The sequence below is a fragment of the Apium graveolens genome, chromosome 2, assembly GCF_009905375.1.
Source record: "Apium graveolens cultivar Ventura chromosome 2, ASM990537v1, whole genome shotgun sequence".
Classification (NCBI taxonomy): domain Eukaryota; kingdom Viridiplantae; phylum Streptophyta; class Magnoliopsida; order Apiales; family Apiaceae; genus Apium; species Apium graveolens.
In genome coordinates this window covers 249,843,076-249,861,127 of record NC_133648.1, presented here as the reverse complement: position 1 = coordinate 249,861,127, position 18,052 = coordinate 249,843,076, and the positions used below count along the sequence as shown (strand labels likewise).

The 18,052-nt window shown below is 32.5% G+C and overlaps 1 long non-coding RNA gene across 10 annotated transcripts; it reads left to right on the top strand.

Moving 5' to 3' along the window:
* The first annotated feature begins 10,820 nt into the window (after nucleotides 1–10,820).
* Nucleotides 10,821–16,282, top strand: LOC141708327 (uncharacterized). Of its 10 annotated transcripts, none has more exons than XR_012569434.1 (12): nucleotides 10,821–11,073; nucleotides 11,154–11,285; nucleotides 11,395–11,453; nucleotides 11,593–12,532; nucleotides 12,813–12,865; nucleotides 12,994–13,319; nucleotides 14,174–14,250; nucleotides 14,401–14,533; nucleotides 14,604–14,670; nucleotides 14,750–14,859; nucleotides 15,499–15,714; nucleotides 15,915–16,282. It is a non-coding gene; the product is annotated as an uncharacterized LOC141708327 (long non-coding RNA). The 10 variants fall into 10 exon arrangements; XR_012569436.1 differs by having other exon boundaries at nucleotides 10,821–11,285; nucleotides 11,593–11,646; nucleotides 12,415–12,532; XR_012569437.1 differs by having other exon boundaries at nucleotides 10,821–11,285; nucleotides 11,593–11,646.
* Nucleotides 16,283–18,052: the final 1,770 nt, after the last annotated feature.

Here is an 18,052-nt window from a genome sequence, read left to right as displayed (position 1 = left end):
AAAGTGATTCTATTGAAGAATTGGTCAAAGGGTGTGAATGGAACAGTGGTGCACAGTGAAGCTCCTGTAAAAGTTTTATTATACAAGGAATACAAGATTTATTTGAGATTATGGAAAATTGAGGTTATTTGGAAATGGAAAGTTGGTTAGAAAGCACCTAGTGTTTTCTTCTGCTGATTCCGAGGACGGAATCCTTATAAGGGGGGTAGATTGTAATATCCCATATTTTCCAATATTATTATTATAATTATTTGGAATTATTTATGTGATTTTATGTGAATTTTGGTGAATTATCTGATAAGTGGAATTGATGTTTGGGTGTTTAGATGTGATATTATTTGAGTATTTGAATTTTTATATGTCCAGAATAAAATATAGATAATTGTGATATTTTTCTGGTAATTTTTGGACTGTTAGATAATTTTATATTGATTTATGAATTATTAATTATTTTCTGAATAATTACCAAAATTATTTTATAAAGCCGGGAATCGTCCGACTTCAACCGTTTTTTGCGTTTTTATAACCCGAAACTCTTCCGAAAACTCCTTCCTAACCTAATCTGGTAATTCCGGACATTTTCCGTGTTTTGACTTTTTCAATCCGGATTACGGTTTGACCCGTGCGCGGCCCGGCGCAAGATTTTCGATACGATAGTTATTTCGGTAATCAACAAAAACCCGTATTCTCGAGAGACGAGATATTTTTACGTTATTTTCGTATATAGTGTTTTATAAAAAGCTCGGTTTTGATAATTATCCAATTCAGGTATTGAATTGTATCATTTTTATAGTTACTCAGCGGCTAAGCAACTAATTTAACGATCCAAAACGATCCAGAACGATCCAATATTCCATAAATATAAATAGCCTATTTCTTATTTCGTTTATTCCGTTTATTCATTTGCAACCAGTTAAAACACCGTAAATACAGAGAAAATCCGAGAAAACCGATACGCTGCCGAGAATCAAACACACGAACGAAGGCGTTATCGAACTCCGATTCGGGCGTGCAACATATCAAAACGAAGCTCTCGAAATCCTCTTTCTGAATCAATCATCAGTTTCTTCCCAGAAATCATGGTAATTTTCTTATTTATTTATTTATATTCGAATTATTTGATAATTAAATTATGAAAATTTGTTCTTGATGTTGTTGATGTGATTTGATGCTTCCATGTTGTAGAGCATGTTTTTCTGGTCGATTTGGTATATTTTACTTCAAAAATAGAGTTCAATATCATATAGAAATTAAGGTTTGATTTTCTGAAAATTTCTTGAATATGTGTTCTTGGTGTTCTTGAAGAGTTTTGAAAATCAAAGACCGATTTGAAGGTGTTATTGAACACCAAATCACAAGTATGAATATCCGTTGTGAAGCCCTCAATCTGTTCTATCTGATTTTAGCATCAAAATCAATTGAGATTTGGTAATTTTCTAATTCGTAATTTTAGGGTTTATACCCGAATTTGGGACTTTTTGTTTAACTGATTTTTGGGTTATTTTGAGGTTATAAACTGATTATGCATAATCAGAGTGTTAATTCGAGCCATGTTTCATGAAGTTTGGTTTAAGAACGACTGAATTCGAGTTTTGCCGGAAAACTCGAAGAAATTACCGGCGTTAATGGCGGTTCTCGCCGGAAACAGAGTCGCGGGGATGATTTTGATACGTCGAATCGTTGTTGTTGTTGCTATAATAGACTGGAATCGAACAGTAGTAAGAACTGTGCCAGACAATTCGTAAATTACCTTGATTAGGGTCGCCGGAGTTCGTTCCCACCCGCCGGAATCTGCACCGGCCGGCCTGTTCTTGAACGACCCGGTCGGGTCAGTTTCGACCCGGGATATAACCCGGTTTTGATCCTTGAAAACCCATTTCAAATCTTAGTAATTTGTTTCTGCTATTTCCTTTTTACTTTAATTCAAAATTCAATATTTTAATTTAAAAAATTGTTTTTAATTATTGTCAATTTCCAAATTTTATTATTTAATTATTCTGAGAATTATTTTATTTCAAAAATAAATCTTAATTATTTAATTAATTAATATTAGTTGATAATTAATTATTTAATTGGTCAGTTAATTTAAATATTAATTGATTAATTAATTTAATTAGTTATTAATTAATTTTAATTGATCTAATAATTAGATTTAATTATTTAAAATTAATTTAAAAATTCCGAAAAATAGTTTTGAGCTTTAAAATATTATTTTAAATTATTTTTCAGGCTCGATAAATCATATAAAATTATTTTAGGGTGTTTGAACCCTTTTATTTTATTATTAAATGATTCAGAGACCCGTTTTAATTCCGAAAAATATTCAAAAATTCATAATAAATAAACTGTGCATCCGTTTAATACGAAACGAACGCGTACAGACTCAGAAAAATATTCCGCTTTCAATAAAAATACTTTCGAGACCCGAATTCTTTTGTTTCGAAAGGCCGCTTATTTTACGAATCATTCTGAGTCGATTTTTGATCGATAAATCATATTTTTGACCCAATTTTCGTTTTAAACATACCGAGTCGACCCTTCTGATGAACCGAGTCTTATGTGATATGAATTGTGTGATATATGAGTTATGTGCTTATGTGTTATGTGAATTACGTGTATATGTGGGTCATAAGTCTTGTGTTTGACTGTTTTCCTTGTGTGTGGGCTATCGTATGGGTAGACGATAGGCTTTTGACGCGTATAGTTCGTCGAGTGGTTATCGATTAGACAATTAAAGTTCAATATTTTAATTATAGATGCGGATCATTCGAGTTGATCAAGACAAGATGTTGGATAAAGAGTGAGATGTAATGGAAGTGGATATCTGGCTTCTAGCAATCGCAGGAGCAGCATATCAGTAAGGTGTTGAAAAGCAGGACGGAGATGTCTTGAGACAGAATGTCAGAATAGATGCGTCTTTGCGAGTGTGACTAACTACTAAAACCCAAAGGCAAGTATCCCTATCATCACTTATTGTTCAAGTGATATTTATTTTGAAGCTTATTATGCAAGTTTTGCTTTCCCTATTCAATTCGTAATAGATAAATATTTTACATATCGCTGAATTAAATAATTCTGTTTATGCAAGTACCCTCTGCTATTCTATGTTCAGAATAGATTTACAAATGTTTTGGGTTTTGAGAAAAATGATTTTGTTGCAAGTATTCCTGCCCAAGTGAATGGGGGAATAAAATTATTTCGGGTGTCGAGTATTATGACCCCTTTTCAATAAAAAGTTTTGAGATTGAATGGTTACTGATTGCGTAAGAGGCCGAAGCACCGGTCCAGCGTGAGCTATTATACAGAAGTGTAATACGGAAGTGTAATATCTTAAAAGGCTTGTTATGCCTTTTCTGGCGCCCTATAGGTACCGTATGTCTTCGGGATACGGGTAGTACCTATATTAACGGTATGGCTGCGGGATACCAGTGTTGTTTCATGACTGATCATCAGGAACAGCATAGTGCATAATTTGGTTCCAATCGATATTATTATATTGCTTTTGATAATCTTATAAGGAATGATTTATCAACTGTTTCTGTTTTGGAATAATGGTAAAGTACGGTTTTGATTCAGATTTTGATTTATGCTGATACTTACGTTGTTGTTAAATATCAAAGGTGGTATTAATATAGATGAATGATGTTGACTTCAGTATGGAATGTTGTGAGCATCAAAGTTCATAGTGATATCTAATTTGATATGACAGCAATATAAGTATTAATTTGAAGAGTTCGGTTTTGAATAAAGTTTATGATTCAATCCATAATCATTGTTTCATGTTATTGTGATTTACGATATTTCCGTAAACACTGTTTTACGAGTTTGATCCTCATCAAGATTCAAAGTATTGCTGAAGCATTTCGCTCAAAAATATCAAAATGGTTTTGAATACAATTAAGGAATCAATTCTGGGATTCCTCAACTAAAATTTTATAATTCAGCAATTATGATTTTAAATGTTCTGCTCTAATGCAGATGTCGGTTTTATGTCAAAACAACCATATATATATTATAATGAACTTGTTGAGCATTTCTTTCGCTCATACTTGCCTGTTTTTAAATTTAACCTCCAGTGAGGATTAGCTTGCTGTTTAGCCGCGTAATTCGAGGAAGCAAAGAAGAAGCTTTTGGAAGGTGGTTGGTCCAGAGTTTGCGGGCTAGTGTAAGTTTTATTGTATAAAGTTGTTTATATTATATTATATTATATTATAGTTGTATATTTTATTTGGGCCTAGTATACTTCATTTCGTAGTTATACTAGTGGGTTAAGTTTTGAGATTGAAAATTATTGAAAGGAAATGTAAAAGAAAGTGAAAAAAAATTATTGATGGAATTTGGAATTCTTGTTTCTAGAACTGTAACCTTAAAAGATCTTGGATTAGTTGGGGTCATTTATGTTAAATATCTTCCGCTGGCATTTATTTATTGATTAAACAGGTTGATTTGCATTGAGGTTTCATAGTGACGACCAAATCCCTTGACCCCGGATTTGGGGGTGTCACATGTAGATGCCGGAAGATGGAAATTAATCCTATTATGTCCCAACTGTTGTGTGCATTTCGGAACTGGTTTAGCTATATTTGCAGATTTTGGTACATCTGCAATTATTTATGAAAACAACAATATTCGGAAGTCACAATATCACAATACAAAAAAAATTCAGGTATTGACTGAATTTTACCTGGATTGTTAGAACGGGTTATTGCTGAAGTTGGAAGTTCAAAAATAATCTTACGTTGTCCCATACGTGCCATGGATTTTGGAGTTGGAACATGTTCATTCCTAAATTCTGGTATATCTGCAAATTAAAATGATTAATTCAGATATGATTAAATTACGGAAAATCTGGCAACGTTAAAAGTAAAAAAATTTCACAGGATAAATTGTTAAACCTTGCAAGTTCACGTTCTGTAACCTCCTTGATGAAGGAGTGACTCCACTTGCAAATTGACCCACACATGATGATTTGCCTGTATGTTTACGATGCTTTCAAATAATATCACAATTGGAACATATAAGAAATTAAATGAATAACTTTTGTAAACACTGACCATCTCCATATGAGGAATTAACTGATTTAAATACAACAAAAATTACAGGAGTATATGTGGTACCACTCAATGGTGACTGCGTAAATCTACCTGGACCTGTAATTGTTTGTTCACCAAATTAGTTGTCGTGTTACTATTTACCATAACACAAACAATTCTTAAATGTCAGTTTGCAACATCTGTAAATGTAAATAAATACCAAGTTTCGATGTGGGTGGTGTTTGAAAATTATTAGATGAGGCACTGGAAGATCTGCATCGCTCGTTGTCAATTAAGTTACCCATTGGATTTGGAGGTAATCCTTCAAATGTCCGTGTGACAAGCTTTATGTTGGAACTATGTGAGAAATTATTAAGATTCAATGTTGACAGTGGAACTCGATTCTGTGCTGCAGAAAAAATTAAAAGAATCTTATCATGTGTACAGGACACATTGAATGAAAATAAACAATTCAACAAAATATTGCTTTAAATACAAGTACATTGATTCACTGTTGTTAAAACCTTGTTAGTACTGTTCACTACCAATTTTTTAGTAGTATGGGCAGTTGTAAATTTATCAATAGGATTCATGGGTATTCGTTTTGTCCTGCAACAATTTAAGAAATATTTAGTAATATAAACATAGAACACGAAAGGACAAATTTGTCTATGGATGTCTACCGTACTTCATTGCATCTGATGTAGCATCAGATCTTCTGTTTTTGACCACTGAACTTTGTTATTTTGATTTCAAAAGCCATGTGCCTGTCTGGTTGTTTAGTATTTCAGACACTAAACAGAACGTTGTTGTGAATATGTTGTGTACTTGATGATTACCTAAACAAAACATCTAAGTAGATTTTACTTAGTGAAATAATGTAGCACTTGACGGATAAGAATTATAGTCCCGACGGATAACTCATTATAGTCCCGACGGATGATTAACTTATTATCCATCGAGTGAGTAGCTTATGTCATAATAAGTTTGTAGCACAGTGTTGTATGCACCTTTGTATAGAATCTGGAGTAGCATATAAGTCATGTTGACTTTAACTAGATATGCAGAATAGGTTGATTAACTGTACATAAGCAATGTCTTGTAATTCTGTATAAGTTAAATGAAGTCAAGTGCCAAAATAGCTACCAACGGATGATTAACAAAGCTTCGACGGATGACCAAAATAGCTACCAACGGATGCTTAACAAAGCTTCGACGGATGATCAAATGACTATCAACGGATGTTTAACATAGCAGTCGACGGATGATCAATTAAGTCATCGACGGATGATCTGAAAGTCGACAGATGATCATATCAAGATTCAAACATCAGTTGAACAGTGAAAGCTGACACACAGCCGTTGAGTTGGATACAAGTACACTGTGGAAGCCCATTAACTGGGTAATAGAGGACGAAAAATCAGCAAAGATCAAGACTGTTAGATTTTATATTTGTTCAGTTCTTTTGACTTTGTAATCTTGGTAATATATAAACCAAGAGAGTAGCAAATAGAAAAATAACTGAGATAGCTAAGAAACAACAACAGAGAAATCTTTGTAAGCACTATCCTTAGCATTTTCTGTGTTCTTAGCAGTTCTATTTTGTAAGCAGCTGTGAGCATTTCTGCATACAGAGTCCTCTCGATATATTAAATATATCTCTTGTGGAATTGTTTAAATCCACCATAAAGTTTTTAAAGACTCTTATTTTTGATTACTTATGTTTTGATTCATTCAAGTTTACATTCCGCATTGTGCTAATCAAAACAAATATATCCATAATCGAGTTGAACATTTTATTTCAAGAAAAAGGTTCAAGAATTCCATTCAACCCCCCTTCTGTAATTCTTGCTATATTGTTAAGGGACTAACAAATGTACATTTAATCACATCATAATAATTTAATAATCTTAAATATCACAGAAAAATAAATAAAAACACAAACCATGCTTTGGCGTTTCAATATTTTCAACAGATTGCCTAGCATTAACGTGTGCATTTTCATTTGCAAAAATTGATGAACTTGGTTCACGAAAAAGCAAGGATTTTTGGCAATATTTAAATACAAACATGATTTAATCATGTGAAATTTAACAGTACAAAAGTAGATTACAAACACCTTACCATGCTTAGGAATTTCAGTAATGTCAAAAGATTGGCTAGTATTTATGTTGCAGTTTCATCCGCATAACCTGATGAACCTGGTACGTCCAAAAAACAAACAATTATTTACAATATGACACTCAATAAACTCAACACAAAATACTTATTTGGCAGAACATAAACAAATATTTCAAGGCACACATACGGTTCATTAAATATTCTGCAGAATGAGAACTATATTTCGTAAACAGACTTCGTTTTGAAAGAGAAGATAGTTGCTTTGTTGTATGTTTCAATCGTCGCTTGTTATCTGGTGTTAAGATTTAGATCAACAAATAAACATGTTGTACAAAGATATATTCTATGATTAACATGAACATGATATGTACAATCTAAGATGAACATGCACTGTATAATAAAAACATCAGAATACTCATATTACCAGGTTCCAATGAAGGTGGAGACAGTGGCAAGGCCGTAGGCGGTCGTTTGGAAGCTGTAATTCATGAAAGAAAGGAATGAGAACACATAATGTACATAGATGATAAAGGAGGACAAATTGCTAACCTGAATAATTTCCTGGTGTCCGATATTTGGGTTCTTCATCCATTGGTTCTTTCATCATTAATCTTCAGGTTACAAAATGATCTATATGAAAATCATAGAGTCAAACAAAGTAAAGAAGAACTGTGCAGTCCTTTGGCAACCATCAATGGCGAATGAAACCAAAAAGGTGAGAAGATAGTCAATCTGCAAAAATCATGTGCTTGAATTGTGGATCAGTTTTGAAAATTAAAAAATTTGTTATAATCTGTTAGGTATAGATTTAATTTTTACCCATGAATTTGATTATTACCCATGAATTTGATTATTACCCATGGATAATCCATAACCCGATCCGTTAACCCATTTTAGATTCTTCATTTACATCCATGCCCTTATTTTTAAAAAAGTTAAGTAGAAGTTTTTAAATTTGGGAAAATGAATTTTTTCGTCACCTAACTTATTGTGTGTTTAGAAACTTATCACTCAACTATAATTTTTTTTTGTTTTACTCACTAATGTTAGATTCAGATTTTTTTTAGTCACTAACGTTAGGTTCAGATTTGATTATTAGTATTTTTTTCAATTTTCTACAGCATTATTAAAATATAGTGATAACTAGTACAAAAAATGTCATATGTGTTTTATAAGAAAGTTTATATGTGTCTGAGTTTGCTAGATGCATATGCAGAAGTTGTATATTGTATGAATTATATAAGTATGTTATAGGACGGAAGCATATTGTTATTTTAAATATCTGGTCAGAACAGATGTATATACATTATAAACAGACGCATAAAATCAGTTCATATATGTCTGTTACTTTTTAGGTGGGGTACTAAGTTCAAAACGAACATTATTAGGAAGAGGCATCACAATCCGTACTAAAATTATTGGGAAATAAAAATATAAAAAATTCAATATAATCAAATTAGCAAACTGATCATAAAGTACTTATAAAAAAATAAAAAATTACATATCAATATTTTACCAAACTACACTTTCAAAAACCCAATGAAATCACCAATCACAACTTCTTCATGCAACTTTTACCGACCCAAAATCAAAACTATAAACCCATCCTATCTAATAGAATTGTGAAACAAGTATATATATAAACACAAAAATATAATAATGTTGTAAAAATGTGAATTTGGTATTAAATCAAACAACTCTCACAGGATATTTATCTTACAAACATAGTTTTATAATTTATTTTTCAAATTTTTTTTGTATATAAAAATTTAAACATTAAATTAATATTTAAAAGAAAAAAATTAAAAATAATTCATGAAACTACATCTTTTAGGAGCCTTAAAATGCTTGTCAAACTCTCATTACCAAGGTAAACGTCTTGGGGGACATATGGAGTACTATATATAAAGATATAAATATATATCAAATCATTAAAATATTACAAACTACCACTATATTTTAATAATGCTACCAAAAATTGACATAATGCTACTAATCAAATCCGAACCTAACGTTAGTGACTAAAAACAAATACGAACCTAACATTAGTGGATGAAAGAAATAAAATAATAGTTGAATGGTAAGTTTCTAAAAACACGATAAGTTGAATGACGAAAAAATCCATTTTCCCTTTAAATTTTTGGGTTAAATATCAAGCAGGTCACTTACTCCGTCCAAATGTATCAAGTGAGTCACTGATTACAAAACTGACTCAAATGAGTCACTCATTTGAAAATTTGTATCAAAAATATTACTTTATCGTTAGTCGAAATTCTTAAAAGTATTATATATAGAGTTTCACACATTTTTTATGAATGATATTACATCCAAATGAAAGATTCTGAGTTCTAGTATTTTAGATAACATTTTTAAATTTTTAAAAATTTATCTAATATTTATTTTTAATTAAAATCAAATAAAACAATCAAAAAATTAAAAATAAATAGTTGATAAAATTTTAAAAATTTAACAATATTATCTAAAATAGCAGAACTCGAAACCTTTTATTTGGATATAATATCATTCATAAAAAATGTACGAAACTCAATATATAAAACTTTTAAAATTTCGACTAACGTTAGAGTGATTTTTTTGATATAAATTTTTAAATGAGTGACTCCTTTGAGTCAGTTTTGTAATCAATGACTCACTTGACACATTTGGATGCAGTAAGTGACCTATTTGATAATTAACCCTTAAATTTTTTGGGTAAAAAGTAATTTTATGGAATTTCACTATCAGGAATTAAGAATAGTAGATACAAATTTCAAATTTAGTTTGGATAAAAATCCCGAAATTGGACTAAGAAATTAAAATTTATCTCATCGTGGATAAATTAAATTTATTAACTCAAATAGTGTATAAGGGATGAAAAAGGATATTTTTCTAGGATAAACGTTAAAGTCTTAAAAAAATTATGATAAATTATGTTTGTGAACTTTTGCGTTAATTTTTTATGATTTAAATACTTCAAAGAGTGTGAAATTACTTTTCAATATTACATACTAGTATATTTTAAGCTACGTTGTTATAAGGGTAAATTCTGCCTAGGTTCAAATTCATGAAAAATCAAGATTAATTTACATATTTATATTTAGAGAAAAATAACCATAAGTACTATAATTTCGGTGAGTACGTTTATATAATTATACTTATTACAAATAAAGAAAACTTAAATCACATGAGTATTTATATATTTATAAGCTATAACTTAAAATATAATTAATTTTCCTAGCAAAAAAAGATTATATATATATACTTAAATCTATAATATTAGTTTCCCTATATATCATAAAATCAATAAATAAATGGATAACTGTCAAGATTATAATTTGTTTAAAATATTTATATGTTGTCCTGTGAAAGAAATAATATCAATCAAGTTGAGAAAAAAAATATAAAATCTTTTTTTTTTTTATCTTTTGAATTTGTTTTTTATGGTGATAACCGGCCGCTACCTTGAGTGCGTAGGCAATAGCCGGGACAGGAAACATAATCATATATTTTCTAGAGAATAATCATACATTCTCGGTCCGTGGTAACCTGTCACCCCAAATGTATAGTTATCCACTCTTTTAACCAACGGACCCGGCTTCCACTCTTTTAACCAACCGACCCGGCTTCGAAAACTTTTTAGATGTAATTTCTTTTGGGTTTAATCTTTTGTCCAAGAATTAAAGCTTATTACTATGTCTGAAGTGTGAACTATGTGGTCCTCATTCAAACACAGTGCAGAAGCTTGCACAGAAATGGCAAAAGTAGTTGTGTTATCATCGTATAATGTGGCAAGAAACTCATATGTGGCTAGTAGTAAATCTTGGTGTTGTCTTTGTATGTCTCTTGCTCTTGTCTTTGTATGTAGTTCCACTCCACATTGGAAGGTGCTTTCATCTCAAGTTGATATTCTGTTGATTATAAGGTTTGTTTCACCTAAACTTGATCCTGAATTAGAAGCAACAGAACCTATTATTTTATTTGATAACTCTACTCGGTAAATAGAAAGCATAATCAATCAAGCAGACCAGATAAAAGTTAGATTAAAAGGTGATCAATCTACAAACTAGATTGAGAATACTACATTGCAACTACTAGCACAAACAAAGTTGCCAGCCCATTTTCTCCAAAATTGCGGTATGTTTGAATTTTGTCGTTTAACTTACATTTTGTGGTTCAAAAGTTGTGTCTGTGTTTGTAAATTTTGGTTTATGGGAAGTATGAAATGTGAGGTTTTTTTTCTTAGGAATTGAATTGAACTAATCGAGGACTGAGCTCTGAAGTAGGATTCAGGGCTTGAAACAGGTGAATCCTCGGAATTTGGTTAATTTTAAGAATGAATTGGCTTTTTTTGCAATATGTGTGTGTTTCTGCTTGTTACATATATGCGATACTGACGGATATTAATTTGTTTATTAATTTTTTGTTTATTTTGATTTTTTAGGATTTGCAAGGTTGGAGGTTGAAGATGCGCACTCAAGTTAGGAATTATCAGACTGTAAGTACTATTTGGTGAATCTAAGTTATCTTAGAGTACACAACGGCTCTTTTCTGATTTATTTTCTTTTTATTTTCGTTTTTTAACTCTTTCTATTAGTGTGTACAAATAAGTTGATGACATGTCAAAAAGGGAATGCCACATCAACTCAATTCTGACAGATTCTGACGTCTGTTATATTCTACTTAATGGAAGGACTGGATTCAAACAATTGGAAATATTTAAGGACCCGGTTTACCGAATCTTTTGTTCAGGGACCTATCGAATAAAACTGGAATAGTGCAGTTACTTATCAATTTATTTTCCCTATTGTTTCATATGAAGTGCTTGTTTGTATTATTTAAACTATTTATCATCTTTGCAACCACCCTAAACAAGTTTCAGCTTTTCAACTGAAAACTGTAGTTGGATAAAATTTCAGGTGCTAAAGTAGAGTGCTATATGCTAGTAGGTAGATGTAACCCATTAAAACTCAATTTAAGTGAGTGTCTTACGTGGACGAGTCAAAGTTGATCGTAACACGTAATATTATACATTGTCGAAGTTTCTGATTGCCACATATTTTATTAAATATTCCACGTCAACAGCCTTGTGTGCCTCCACATCAACATCCACGTGTGAATGATCTATTCGTATAAATACCAAAACCCTCCATCTCAAAACCAAACATTAGTTTCAGCATTTGGCAACCTTTTTAGCGCAGCTGCCACTCCATCAGTAAAAGCCTCACTTCATCTCTGTATGTTCTCCCTAATTCCTACAACACAGTTCCCGAGGAAGAAGTTTCAATAATTGTTGGAAAGCTTGAAGAAGAGGAGGCGTTTGTAACTGCATCGGGTTCTGCGTCTTCCGATTATGACTGGAATCTTTGGATTCAAAAGCGATGGTAGGTGGATATGTGAATGCGAGTTGGCGTGTCTTTGTGTTTTTAGGTATTTCAGATCCCATTTTATTGTGGTAGTTGTGGCCTTTGGATTTCTGATGCATTGTTAGCATTATTATATATTTACTATTAGGATTCAGGATCTAATATGTGTTACATGATATCAAGTCGGTTTTGTTTTTTTACTATATTTGTCAGTTCGGGTAAAAGTAGCTTACATGCATCTTTTAATCATATCAGAGTGGCAGTTCACTTAACTTGTGTTGTTTAACATGGTCTTTAGGTGCATCTTTTTCTCAGAATATTTCTATTCAAGCGGTCAGGAATGACCTTTTGGTACAATTTTTCCTGCCTTGATTAATGTTTCACATTATTTTTACTCTAGTCTTTTTATATTTTCATTTAATAATTAGTTCAATAATAATTTTAGGTTCATGATTTTAAACTATGATGTTTACTGGTAGGACGGAAACCAAGTACAACTCCTGTGTACTAAGTGGGCAAGTACTTGTCTGCTGAACCAGTTGGGGGAGCCGCTTTGGTTGCCAATCGAATTTTATCTAGTGACTGGCAAACTTTCAGGGTACTTGCTATGGAGAATAGAAGATTCTACCTTCAAGTTCAGGTTGCAGGAAAAAAAACAATTTGTTAGCCTGGATAATGATGACAGAGCTGTTGTTACGAAATCAGCTGATGATACAATTGCTTAAATCTTTACGATTGTGAAGAGTACCAAAATTTGCAAAAGTTCCAAAAGTACGCAGGGCATCTAATGGTTAAACCTTAACAGGTAATGGTTTACTTTTATAATCTGTTATACATTTAGTAAGCTCGTCTTTCGTATATAATTCACACAATGAGGAAGCTGGGAAATAAATGATACATTTGTATAGCTTGTATTGTGAGTATGCAATGTTAATGACTTGAATACAGGAACACTGGAATAGGAACATAACATAAGAAGACTTCGGGTGAAGTCCGAGAGGGGTCTGAATGCCTTTTGTTGGGGGGGGGGGGTTGCAAGATCTAGACGTTGCTTTTTCTTGGTGTCAGTAATTTTCTATAGCCAAACTCAAATTTAACTTTTGTTAATTGTATATAAGTCATGTTTTTTTTTTGTTTTTGCTGTTGTTTCATGAATTACAATACGAAAGTGATTAATGTGAAAGGACAGGAGTAAAGATTGAGTTATTTAAGCATAAGTCTTTTTTTAATGCTAAAATATGAGTCAATTTTCTTTAAAGTGAAAAGATAAATTCACCCTCGTCTTTTAGATCATCTGTATTGAACCTTGTAAATGTTTCACTATACTTGGTACAGTCCTGCTGGATTTTTGGTTTTGCATCTGACTGGTGCCTCCAGACCATTAACTTTGTCCTTTTTCTGGCAAACTATTTAATGGTTGGAACAGATCAGGTTCAATTCACGCCCAGTAGCAGGTTGGATACACATCAGGCAGTTATAGTTTTTTCTTTGTAAATGTATTTCAAATATTTATGTGGTATTGTGGTGGTAAAAACTCTGCTTCACACATTTGTACATTCTTACCCTCTTTGTAAGAGGTAGCACAAAACGGGTATATTTATGACTGCTCATATTTTCAGATTCACATTTAATCTCCCTATTCTCCAATTCTTTTTTCAGGATCTCTCAAACTTCTATTTTCAGAATCTTGCCCTCGAATCACTCTCGGTGGAAGAGACTGTTTCTTGGCCCAAGGGGTAAAACATTCTTTCAAATTTGTGTCTTGGTTTTTAATAATTTGAAGTTCGAATATGTTACCTTTTGAAGTTAATTAAATGTTAATCTTGAATTGGTTTTGGTACAAGTAAACAACATACATGTTTGCTGAGACAATTTATTCCACGCAGATGGCCAAGACACATATACCTGCTTCGTCTCTTTGTTTTCACCAAATTGTTGTCGATTAAAGCCTCCCTCCAATGAAAATGTTCTGATTTCAAATTATAGACGCTAATTTCTGTCGCTTCTAGCCTATGTCATGTAAGAATGCTTCTTTGGCAAACTAAGCTTCTATTTTTTCCTTAGAATGATACTTACATCTTTGGCACAGTGGTTGGTTGTAAAATCTAAAGTTTGCCCCAAAGCGTTTATCTTTTTCGCATGCCTGTCTTTGTCTGGTGAGTTGCCTTTGTATAAGACCAAAAATTAAGTATTAGCTATATTTATCATTGATTTGCAGATTGTATTTGACTGCAGTTGTTTCCCTGTTCATTGTAATCTTCTTGGATGTATTCAGCATCATAAAAGAGCCTGTTTCTCAGTTACAAGCTTGTGTGGACCTAAGGAAAAAATAGAGTTGTAAAAAGGTGTGAGTATCATTTACCTTCAGTTCTAAGTTAAACTTTTTGGTTTTCCAGCTTTTCCCTGATATGAATGTGTTAATTAGTTTGGTATAGACCAAAACTTTTAGCATCGAACTAGTCCAGTGAGTGGCATAAGGAGATCAATATTTAATATATATTGTTGTGGATGAATTATATAAATATATTCACATACTTTACTTGTCAGTTGCAGTTTCACTTTGATTCAATATGAATATGAATGTATTGGTTTATTCTGTCCTACACTTTTCAGTTTGAAACAAATTTGAGTGATATAAATGGATTAATATGGGATAATTAGAACATGATTTAATATATAACATATAAGTGTGCATTATTTCCCAGAACCATGTATGAATTTTATAACATATACGATTCTGGTTTTATGCTTTTGTATTTCTTTTTATAACAGTGATACTTCATTATGGGGATGATATAGTTTGATGTTTAATCGAGATTTGACATGGTTGATGTCTAATGTGAATGTCAATGTCCCAATTGATTCTTTCTGCAAGGGAAGAAAATGACCTAAATGATGTTTTTTGTGTTGTTACATTTCTTTATGTGGTTAAGTGTATTTCTTTTCGTCCATAGACCATTGGCAAATTTGAAGCTTTGTTTCAGCAAATGTGTGCAGGAGGGGAGCAAGACTCGTGATGGTGATTTGGGAAGGTTTTGGCAGTGATGGCGTAAGATAGATTAGAAAGGGGATAAGACTACAGACTTCAGCCATCAGAAAAGCGTGTTAGTGCATTGATGATCTTAAGTGCTCCTCAGGCTCTTCAGCCATCCTCAGTGCTTTGGCCTTCCCCACAAGAAAAACATAAAAAAGTGCGTCAGGTATTAAGCTCTTCTTCATTGGCGCCATATTATTTTTGGTTCTTTCACATAGTTTTTATTGTATCTCAATAATCTGAAAGCTCACTTCAGACGCCAAGATTAATTTTGTCATCACTTGTTGCAAATTCATTTATACTCTTTTCTTAAATTATAATAGACATTAGGTTGATTCTTATTGCTTTTTTCGTTTCTCTTACCAGGCACAAATAAGTGCAGATCTTGGTTACTTTGCTCAATTCACATCAGAACTGTTTCCTGACAGCTATAACCGAGGTGATTCCGATTTGCTTACTTGAAAATGTAAGAAATTAAGCGTTTGGAAATGTAAATGTGTTGCATTTAATCATTAAAATTCGTAAATGTAAATGTGTTCAATTTGTAAGGAGGTCAGTGAAGTAGTATGAGGGCAAATGCATAGATGATGAACTATTTCCTTGCAAGTGTGTTATAATCAAAACGTGCGGTTGTAATTGTTACATTGTGGCAGGATTTTTGTCTTGCCGCTCAATCAATTTTCTGGCTTGACAAATCTATAAAGGGGTGAATTGTAATTGCCTTTCTTATTTCAGAGTTTTGTGTCATTAGTAGATGAAGCGACTTTAAAATTTGAACAAGAACACTGAATTGACTTCAGAGCTTGGTTTCAAATCTAACTTCAAGAGCAAGCAAGTCCAACGTTTTCCTTATAAAAGAAATAGTTTGCTGGAAAATATTGGGGCCCTTTGGATTTGGAGCCCTGTTATGGGTAGGGCTGCACAGAATTCCGGTCTGGACCTGTAACCCGGATTGGACCGGGTCTATCGGTCCAAGACCCGGACCAAACCGAACATACCCGGTTCGATCCCCGGTCCGGTCCCCGGTCCTTATAATTGAAAAAATCCGGTTTTCGGTCCGGTCTGGTCCAAGACCTGAAAAAATCCGGTCCAGACCTGAATGGACCTCATATATCTAATTATTTTATCTTTACTTTATTTCTTATAAGATCATACATAAATATTAAACATTCACCGATATCACATATTATTGATCCAAATTAATGGCGAATAAATTAATATAGTAAAATAGATCGATACTACACTTTAAATTACTAAATTTCGTACTTAATGTGATAAAATTGATGTTCATACACTTAAAAATTAATATTTGCTTTTAAAATAATAAGATATAGACTTAGTTTTAATTTTTGGTTGACATACCAAGTAACAAACTTTTTAATGTTTATAAATTTAAAAGAAAAATTAAATTAAAATTATATCATATTTTTTTATATAAATATTAATTAAACCGGTCCAAACCGATCCGGTTCCGGTCCAAACCGATCCGGTTCCGGTCCAAACCGGGTTTCTCCGGTCCGGACCGGTCCCAAACCCGGATAGAGCCGGTCCGATTCTCGGTGCTTAATTTTGAAAAATTCCGGTCTTCGATCCGGTCCGGGTCGGTCCGGTCCAGATTTTGACCTTTGTGCAACCCTAATTATGGGGATGATTGTGAGATGCACAAAAAGTCCGGAACCGAAAATCTGGCCCGACCCGATCCAGTCAAAATCCGGTCAAACCCGACTCGGTCAAAGCCCGGCCCGGTCCCAGCCCGGGCTTAGGGCCTCGACGAGCCCTATATTTTTAGGCAAAGTCCGGTCTGACTCGGTTAAAAACCCCGGCTTCGGCCCGACCCAATTTTTAGACCGACCCGATTAAAAGCCCAAAAAACTCGGTTAAATCTAATTATTCTAATCTATTTTTTTATATATTTATAAATTCACATTTACCATAAATATAAATAATACTTTAAACACATATATATTTACATATTTGTGATTAATAATATTATTTATATACTTTATTGCATAAATTATGGAAGAAGATATAGTAAGTACACTATATATTTGGATAACAATGATAAAACATAATTCTATAAACATGTTTATTTTTTGCCGAATTTAAATGTTTTCAACGAAATAATGTTTTCATAAAATATTTCATGTAAACTAATACATTTTTACGATGATCTAGTTGCTAACATATGCAGTCTTCGAAATCTCTAATAAAACTCGATCCGATTTAAATTAGAAAAAAATCCGGCCTGATCTGATCCGACCCGAAAAAAGCCTGATTAGGCCCGTCTCGAGGGCCCAAATGGGCTCTAATATTTTTGGAAAGCCCGGCCCGGTCAAATTCAAAACCCGAAAAATCGGGCCCGATCAAAACCCAACTTTTAAAGATCCAGTCAAAACCCAACTCGGTAGGCCTTTTATACATCTCTACATTACACACCCATGACAATCCTGTTATTTTTGTACTTTTTTTTGCTAAATACTTTTTTTTGTACTGCAATGTAAAAC